The sequence below is a fragment of the Hesperophylax consimilis genome, unplaced genomic scaffold (assembly GCF_061612785.1).
Source record: "Hesperophylax consimilis isolate HC1 unplaced genomic scaffold, BYU_Hcon_1.0 scaffold_103, whole genome shotgun sequence".
NCBI lineage: Eukaryota > Metazoa > Arthropoda > Insecta > Trichoptera > Limnephilidae > Hesperophylax > Hesperophylax consimilis.
Genome location: NW_028301328.1, coordinates 62,501 through 72,500, shown reverse-complemented (window position 1 = coordinate 72,500; position 10,000 = coordinate 62,501). Strand labels below are relative to the sequence as shown.

Genomic DNA, 10,000 nt, shown 5'->3' with positions numbered 1-10,000 from the left:
TCTCCGCGTATCCCTCACCTGAATTTTCAAGGTCCGAGGGGCCGATCCGGACACCGCCGCATCGGCGATGCTCTTCGCGTCCCGAGCCCTATCTCCCCGCTATGGGATTCCAGGGCGCTCGAACGCTCAGGCAGAAAAGATAACTCTCTCCGGATCTCCCGTCGGCGTCTTCAGGCCACTTTGGGTTACCCCGACGAACTCTCTTGCGAGGGAACGATTTTTAAGACGGTTCCGCAGCCGGGTTCCGGAACTGCAACCGGATTCCCTTTCGCCCGACGGGTGTACTTTTAAGAAAACAATCTTTAGTAAAATCGTATAACTTTACACCATCATCAACATCGGATTTCTCCTAGGGCTTAGGATCGACTAACTCGCGTGCAACGGCTGTTAACGCGAAACCCTTCTCCACATCAGCCCTCAAGGACCTCGCTTGAGTATTTGCTACTACCACCAAGATCTGCGCCGACGGAGGCTCCAGGCGGGCTCACGCCCAGACCCTTCTGCGCACACCGCCGCGGCCATCCTACTCGTTGCGGCTTCAAAACGATCGCACGGCCGGAGCCGCACGAACGCCCCGCTTGCCTGCAACGGTCGAGTATAGGCTGAACGCTACAGCGCCATCCATTTTCAGGGCTGGTTGCTTCGGCAGGTGAGTTGTTACACACTCCTTAGCGGATTCCGACTTCCATGGCCACCGTCCTGCTGTCCTGAGCGACCAACGCCTTTTATGGTATCCGATGAGCGTTCATTGGGCGCCTTAACTCGACGTTTGGTTCATCCCACAGCGCCAGTTCTGCTTACCAAAATTGGCCCACTTGGCACTCCCATCCGAGCTCCTACTTCATCTTCGAGCAAGAAGGAGATCTCACCCATTTAAAGTTTGAGAATAGGTTGAGGCCATTTCGGCCCCAATGCCTCTAATCATTCGCTTTACCGGATGAGACTGTGCGAATGGCGGTCCGAAAACCGTCATGTTTCTCGAGCGCCAGCTATCCTGAGGGAAACTTCGGATGGAACCAGCTATTAGATAGTTCGATTAGTCTTTCGCCCCTATACCCAGTTCGGACGATCGATTTGCACGTCAGAATCGCTTCGGTCCTCCATCAGGGTTTCCCCTGACTTCGACCTGACCAGGCATAGTTCACCATCTTTCGGGTCCCAGCGTGTACGCTCTCAGTGCGTCTCGATAATCGCACGGGGGCTTTCTCGAAACGCCTCGGGAATGCGGCGGGGCGTCTGACGACGCCCGCGCATCTTCCCTGCGACCGGCTCGAGGCCGGCCTTTCACTTTCATTTCGCCTCTGGGTTTATCAGTGTTCCCAATGACTCGCGCACATGCTAGACTCCTTGGTCCGTGTTTCAAGACGGGTCCTGTGAGTGCCCAAAACAAAACCACCGCCGACCGGGACGCGTCCCGTCCGAGAGCGCGCCGCTAACGACGGACACCCGACGCGCGACACCCGCGACGCACTAGACGCCGGGGGCCACGCGAAGGACGCCGCTGCAGCGCGACGGACGCCCGCGAGGGGCGGACGCGATCCTCGTTCTCTACCGTCGCTGCGTAATGTACGCCGCGGCCGTGGACACCGCGGCTCCGCCTCGCAGAGCGAGACGGGTCAACCGCACGGCGCATTCGACCGCGGCGCGACGGGTCGCGGTGTTATACTAAGGGAGAAGTGCACGCGCTCCGGGAGCCTGACGGCGCACCCGCGCACCCACCGCCCCGACCCGAAAGCCGAAGGCGAAGGTTTGCGCGAGGCGCGAGCCCCGACGGAAGACACGATGAATCTCCCCGTTCGCTCGTTTGAGTTCCACAGGTTTACCCCTGAACGGTTTCACGTACTCTTTAACTCTCTCTTCAAAGTTCTTTTCAACTTTCCCTCACGGTACTTGTTCGCTATCGGTCTCGTGGTAGTATTTAGCCTTAGATGGAGTTTACCACCCACTTAGGGCTGCACTCTCAAGCAACCCGACTCTAGGGAGAGAGACCGTCGCGGCCGGCTACCGTCACCACGGGCCTGGCACCCTCTGCGGGTAAGCGGGCCCCGTTCAAGATGAACTTGGACAGGCAGCCGTGACTAATGACCGCGCGTGTATGTATAACTCTCCTCCCGAACGCTACATTTCCCGGCGGCCCGCCGGGGCCGCAGGATTCAGCGCTGGGCTCTTCCCGTTTCGCTCGCCGCTACTCGGGGAATCCTCGTTAGTTTCTTTTCCTCCGCTTACTGATATGCTTAAGTTCGGCGGGTGATCTCTCCTGATTTGAGGTCGACAACAAAAATTTTATAAATTCGAGAAGTACGCAAAGCAACAGTGTGCGCGTATTCTCGCCCGTGCAGACTCTGTCAAGCGGGCGCGAAACCGACGAGCGTCCGCGGAGGTGCGCGCGGCCGAGAGCGCGAAGATCGCCCCGGACAGCCGACCGCTCGCGCGGTAGACTGCCCAGTTTTCAGCGTCGTCGCTAGCTCAAGGCTCGCACGCGTTCCTCCGCGTTTGGTATAACGCAAGCGGAAATCGCGCGCATCGAGAGAGCACTTCGTCAAATTTAACCGGACGCCGAGGTCCCGGCGCGCGTCTCCGAGGAGACGACGCGCGCGGGCCCCGGCGACGCCGGCAACGCTCGCTCTGCGCGCCCACACGTCCGAGGACGGGGGCGAGAGAACAGTCTGGTCGCATTGTGTGCGCGACCCTCAAACAGGAGTGGTCCGTCGACAAACTACGTCTTGCTCGGACCGCAATGTGCGTTCGAAATGTCGATGCTCATGTGTCCTGCAGTTCACACTCTGACGCGCATTTAGCTGCGTTCTTCATCGACCCACGAGCCGAGTGATCCGCCGTTCAGGGTAATAATGATAAAACAAACATAAATAGATACGTTTTAGTTTTCGGTTTTTACAATTTGGTTTGCGTTTTCGAAATGTTTATAATTCCATTCGACAAAAAGATTAATTTTGTACCGCCGCCTTCACGGCGACGGGTAAAATTTCACCGGACGAGCGGATAGAGGACGGAGCCCTCCTCCGCTCGACGCCGGCGGTTCTCGGTTCGCATCGGCGCCCTAGGGCGATCTCCGACGCAGTAATTTAGCATTCGTTCGATTATGGTTTATATGTATAATATATGTTTTGTTTCATAATAATATTTCATATCATGGAAAGCACAAACATTAAACACAGGAAATGATCCTTCCGCAGGTTCACCTACGGAAACCTTGTTACGACTTTTACTTCCTCTAAATGATCAAATTCGGTCAAACTTTCCGACGCGTCGGATGCCCGTGAGAGCTTCCGCGCACCAGTCCGAAGACCTCACCAAATCATCCATCGGTAGTAGCGACGGGCGGTGTGTACAAAGGGCAGGGACGCAATCAACGCGAGCTGGTGACTCGCTTTTACTAGGAATTCCTCGTTCATGGGGGAGAATTGCAAACCCCAATCCCTATCACGAAGGGGTTTCATCGGGTTACCCGGGCCGTTAGGCCAAGGAGGACACGCTGATCCCTTCAGTGTAGCGCGCGTGCGGCCCAGGACATCTAAGGGCATCACAGACCTGCTATTGCTCAATCTCGTGCGGCTATATATACCGCCGGTCCCTCTAAGAAGATTTTCATTGTACGCCGGTAGTGAAGACCGCGAAACGCACGACCCCGACGCGCGAACGCCGAAGCCGCGCGCACACGGACCCTCGTGATACCGGTTGCACGTCTATTTAATAGGCTAGAGTTACGTTCGTTACCGGAATTAACCTGACAAATCGCTCCACCAACTAAGAGCGGCCATGCACCACCACCCACCGAATCGAGAAAGAGCTGTTAATCCGTCAATCCTTCCAGTGTCCGGGCCTGGTGAGTTTTCCCGTGTTGAGTCGAATTAAGCCGCAGGCTCCACTCCTGGTGGTGCCCTTCCGTCAATTCCTTTAAGTTTCAGCTTTGCAACCATACTCCCCCCGGAGCCCGAAAGCTTTGGTTTCCCGGGAGCTGCCCACCGGGTTAAAATTATGAAACTTCGGCGGATCGCTGGCTGGCATCATTTATGGTTAGAACTACAGCGGTATCTAATCGCCTTCGAACCTCTAACTTTCGTTCTTGATTAATGAAAACACCTTTGGCAAATGCTTTCGCTTTAGTCCGTCTTGCGACGATCCAAGAATTTCACCTCTAACGTCTCAATACGAATGCCCCCAGTCGTCCCTATTAATCATTACCTCTGGTATCAGAAAGCCAACAAAACAGAACCGAGGTCCTATTCTATTATTCCATGCGTACAATATTCAGGCAAGTGTTAGCCCGCTTTGAGCACTCTAATTTGTTCAAAGTAAACAGCCGCGACGGCCCGCCTCGGTGCGCGGCCGACCGTGAGGCCGACCGACACACGCCGGCGGTGGACGCACCGGCGAGAAGCCCCGCAGACGTGCCTGTCGTACCGCATTCGGTAGACCGACACCGCAGGACACAATTTCAACTACGAGCTTTTTAACCGCAACAACTTTAGTATATGCTATTGGAGCTGGAATTACCGCGGCTGCTGGCACCAGACTTGCCCTCCAATGGATCCTCATTAAAGGATTTAAAGTGTAATCATTCCGATCACGAGGCCTCGGACGAGTCCCGTATCGTTATTTTTCGTCACTACCTCCCCGTGCCGGGAGTGGGTAATTTGCGCGCCTGCTGCCTTCCGTGGATGTGGTAGCCGTTTCTCAGGCTCCCTCTCCGGAATCGAACCCTGATTCCCCGTTACCCGTGACAACCATGGTAGTCGCATAAACTACCATCGACAGTTGATAAGGCAGACATTTGAAAGATGCGTCGCCGGTGCTAGACCGTGCGATCAGCTCAAAGTTATCTAGAGTCATCTCGAATGGCGACGGACGGGGCGCGAACCCCGCCGCCGATTGGTTTTTGATCTAATAAAAGCATTCCTCCCGTTACCGGTCAGAACCTCGTTTGCATGTATTAGCTCTAGAATTGCCACAGTTATCCAAGTAACCGTGTACGATCTAAGGAACCAAAACTGATATATTGAGCCATTCGCGGTTTCACCTTAATTCGGCTTTTACTGAGACTTGCATGGCTTAGTCTTTGAGACAAGCATATGATTACTGGCAGGATCAACCAGGGAGCTGCACCACCGTCGGAGGGTTTTTAATCCTCCGAACGACAGAGGCCCGCCCTCGCGTAGAGGGCGCGGACAACACGGCGTTAAAGAACACGCGACGGAGTCACCCGCACGAGTCACGCTCATTATGCGTACCGCTATATTCTCCCGCTCGGCGACCGTCGCTAGACGAAAGCTCCGCGGGAAAATTTTTGCTTCAAACGAAGAAAGCGCGCGTAGGACGGCTCCCGCCCGAGAGAGAGAGACCGCACCCGCGACGACGCTATCGTCCGATTTATAATTCCCATTCGTAAAACGTGTACACCGAAAGCGCACGCCTTTGGCGAGGCAACAGTGAGACGGGGATAAAATCCTCCGCCTTTGCTTTTGAAAATTCTGCTCGCGCGGAACTCCAGAGTCAAAACATGAGCGCGAACGCCGCGCAGAAGCGGGCGTCACGTAGTTTCTCGCAAATAACACCGCCGACACGACCGATAGGCCGCCGCAGTTTGCGAACGCCGTGCATCGAGAGCCCGCCACACTCGGCGGGCACAAAGCTGTGCCGGGTCGCGTTCTCGCTCGGGACGGCGCCGAGCGCGGTGCGCCCGCTCCGACCCCTCGAAGGCGCGCAGGCGGCCGGGCCGTCGGGCCTCGGGCGGCTCGCGAAACCGGGCACAAGGCGCTCGGTCTCGGTAAATAAATTTACTTTCGTATTCGCATTTTGGAAATTTTAAATTATTTCATTTAATCGGTGATACCGACCGACCGTTCCCGGTGAGTTTAAAAAAACTTAATACAGAGGTACGTAGTTATTTCAAATTTACACAATAAGAACATATTTCAAATAAAAATAAAAACTTAACATATATATAATAATAATAATAATAAATAACTAACATAACTAACTAAATATATAACTAACAGATCGAGCGATTAGTCATAATAGAACCGATATAGTTTTACATGACAAATTTTTTAAAAATAACTTATATCATCGATGTCGCTATTCCGAATTCCTGTAATATTCAAAAATCTGTTAGTGAAAAAATAAGAAAATACACAGATTTAGGAAATGAGAAAAAAAGAATTTGGCATTCTCAGGCTATAAAAATATTACCATTCGTTATTTCGGCTACCGGCATTATACCTAGCTCTCTTATTAAAAATTTAGGCGTATTAGATCTATCAAAAAATTTATATATAAAGATGCAAAAGTCGGTCATTTTGAATACATGTAGGATAACAAAAGATTTTTTTAAATGTTTATGTTGAGGGATCTGTAGGATTTATTTATAGGCCCCGTTAGGAGTTCTACCGAGCCGAACCCTCCGATATGAAAATATCTGGAGTCGGTGAATTATTTTCCCATTTGATCTCTGTTGAGTTGACGCGTTGTTCTTGTATTGTTTTGTATTTATTTTACTTTTTTAAATTTAAATTCCATTGACAAAGATCAATTTTTTGCTAATAATTATTGGCAAAAAAATTTTATTGGCATACAATTTTATTGGCATAAAATTATATTGGCAGAAAATTTTATTGGCATCAAATTTTATTGGCAGAAAATTTTATTGGCATAAAATTTTATTGGCATAAAATTATATTGGCATAAATTTTATTGGCAAAAATTTTTGTCAACTTTTTGTCAATTTATCTATTTGCAAAAATTGTAATCGCACCTAACCTGACCTGACCTAACCTAACCTAACCTAACCTAACCTAACCTAACCTAACCTAACCTAACCTAACCTAACCTAACCTAACCTAACCTAACCTAACCTAAACCTAACCTAACCTAACCTAACCTAACCTAACCAACCTAACCTAACTTAACCTAACCTAACCTAACCTAACCTAACCTAACCTAACCTAACCTAACCTAACCTAACCTAACCTAACCTAACCTAACCTAACCTAACCTAACCTAACCTAACCTGATACATAAAGAAAATTCACCCGGCACCCACAAGACTAGGCAACATTTTAGAATTGTTATATTATATCATTTATTCTGTTGAGTTAAAAAAAAAAAACTTAATAGACGACATTGAAATTAAATCAAATAAATTCATATTTACACGTACATTTTTTAAAAATATATTCAATTAAAAATTAACATTTTTACCTCTACAAGAGTCCAAAAACACTCGTCTGTGAAGTGTAAAAAAATAATAATAAAATTTTACTTTTAAAACATATGTAAATAGGAGAAAAAAAAAATCATAACAAAACATATAAAGTGAAGAGATTTTTGTATATTTATACACAAGTACATACATACATACATACATACATACATACATACATACATACATACATACATACATACATACATACATACATACATGCATAGTAAGAAAACGATTTTAAAAGGGATTCGAATAAAACAAATTCACCGACTATTACAGACCGCGATGCGCCCGCTCCGACTCCTCGACTGCGCTCAGACGGACGCCCGGGCGGTCGGGCCTCTCGCGGAACCGGCCGCAGTAGCGCGAGCCGCGTCGCCTCATCTCCGGCCGTCTGCCCGACTGCTCACGCTCGGTCTCGAAAAAATAAATTTACCCTCGTCGCTCACGTCTTCTCACTATCGAAATGTTAAATTATACATACATACATACATACATACATACATACATACATACATACATACATACATACGTACATACGTACATACATACATACATACATACATACATGATAAGAAAACTAAAAAATAAACATTTTCACACTGAGGGCCATTAAGTGCGGCCCGTTTACTCCCGCCGTTTACCCGCGGCTACCACCCGAAATGAGATCCTCTCAGCTCCGCTCCGGTCCCAATGCTCCCGTAACATTTAAAATTTTTTATTCTACGCTACAAGAATGACGTTCCGAATTCGATTCCGAAATAAAAATCTATAAAAATAAATAAATTACAATTTCACATTGAGGGCCATTAAGTGCGGCCCGTTTACTCCCGCCGTTTACCCGCGGCTATCATCCGAAATGAGATCTTGGCAGCTCCGGTCCCAATGCTCCCGAAACCTTTAAATTTAATATTCTACACTAAGAATGGCGTTCCGAATTAGATTCTGAAATAAAATACGTCAAAAAAAAAGTTTTTTTTTTTTTTTCTTTTAAATCACACCGTGCCCGGGGCAAATGGCGTCATCGGGTGCGTCGCAGTTACTCCCGCCGTCCACCCGCGGCCGCTACTCGATATCAGATCCCACTCATCGCCGGCCCCGCTGCACCGAACCGCGGCTAAATTTATTATTCTACACTAAGAATGACGTTATGAGTTCGATTCTGAAATTTAAATAAAATAAATATTTTATTTTTAAATAAGAAAATTTTGAAAACACGTCGAGGGCCGTTAAGTGCGTCCCAGTTACTCCCGCGCTTTACCCGCGCCCGCCGCTCTGAATTGCATTCCCTCACCTCCTGACGAAAATGATTTTTTTAATTTATTAATTATCGAAGACAATATTAGCGATTTCTAAACGAAAATCTGAAACAGAAAAATCAGAAAAGGATACGGTCACATCTAGGACTGATTTTTTTTTTTATTATTTTGGTGATTTTTCTCTTTCAGATTTTCTTTTAGAATTCGCTAATATTATCTTCGATAATTAAATATTACAATATTAGGTTTTACTCAGTAAAGTTATTCCAAAAAATAAATAATTACTATTATTATATATAATTTTTATTCACACATAAATATGACACTTAGGTACACAGCATAAGAAGAATAATAACAAAAAACCTAATTTTCCCCGAAACCGCTACGCCATCTATCGTCTACAATGTTTTGAACTCATCAAAAGACGAAAAAAAGAAGAAAGGTTTGTGAATTTATTTCTTTTTTCGATATCATACTACAAGTCGTAAGTTGGGTTTCTATATTATATTGATCGGCGACCGGATAAATTATCAAAATGATAATTCATCACATATTTAAAAAGTTATGTAAAGTCATGGAAAGTGATGAAACAAAAACTTTTTTTTACTGGGTTAAGTAGGTTAGGTTAGGTCAGGTTAGGTTAGGTTGGGTTAGGTTAGGTTAGGTTAGGTTAGGTAAGGTTAGGTTAGGTTAGGTTTAAACAAATCATCGTTTTTAATGATTCTATATCACTTTTTAAAAGTGTGTTGAACAGTCACCGTGTTGAGTTAGCATGGAACCATATTGATCATAAATTTTATATATAATCATAATACATAGGGCGACTGAAGAAAGCCACACTAAGTTTATCGAAAACCGCCACGAGTGTCGATGAAATAAATAAATTAATTAAAATTAAAAGATAATTGATAAATGCAATCAGGTTGCATGATAAATCACCACAATGACAACAGAACACACATTGAAAAAGTGATATGAAGTCATTAAAAGTGATGAAACAAAAATTGGGTTAAATACTTATACTCGTAACCTATTCAACCTAGTTTTTGTTTCATCACTTTTCATGACCTCACATCGCCGTTTAAAGGTTTGTTGAATTTTAATTTTGACGATTTATCCGGTCACTAACCCCTAACCTAACCAGAATACGGGACACGTCTCCATCGTCTTTTTTTTTTCGAAAATTCGGTTAAAAAAAAAAAATAACATTCTGGAGGAGAACCACCACTTTCTTGCCCTGTTTTAGGTACTGACAGTACCCCTTCAGAGCAACAACTCGGAAACTGCTTTTAAATTTAACTGAAACAACAACTGAAACTGTAATGAAACATTCTTTATGAGCATTCTGGTAATCATGTACCGCTTCTGTTGCAGTTATCATCTGGGCTCGCTCCACATGAATTAACATACACTTTACGCATTGAAAGAGTCCATAAATTTTTTTTAAGGTTTTTTTATTCTCGCGGCTCTATGGACGTTACCCTTGGCTTTACCCATCGATTTATATATATTAGGCATG

At 46.6% G+C, this 10,000-nt stretch overlaps 3 non-coding genes across 3 annotated transcripts in view; all 3 read right to left on the bottom strand.

Moving 5' to 3' along the window:
* LOC149408742 (large subunit ribosomal RNA) overlaps nucleotides 1-2,271 on the bottom strand; it is a 4,064-nt gene extending 1,793 nt beyond the window's left edge. The window contains exon 1 of the ribosomal RNA XR_016305417.1: nucleotides 1-2,271. This exon is cut by the window's left edge and continues 1,793 nt beyond it. This is a non-coding gene — a ribosomal RNA (large subunit ribosomal RNA).
* A 413-nt stretch (nucleotides 2,272-2,684) lies between these two features.
* LOC149408741 (5.8S ribosomal RNA) lies at nucleotides 2,685-2,846 on the bottom strand. Its single transcript, XR_016305424.1, has one exon. It is a non-coding gene; the product is annotated as a 5.8S ribosomal RNA (ribosomal RNA).
* A 331-nt stretch (nucleotides 2,847-3,177) lies between these two features.
* On the bottom strand, nucleotides 3,178-5,117 carry LOC149408740 (small subunit ribosomal RNA). The gene has a single exon (XR_016305409.1). It is a non-coding gene; the product is annotated as a small subunit ribosomal RNA (ribosomal RNA).
* Nucleotides 5,118-10,000: the final 4,883 nt, after the last annotated feature.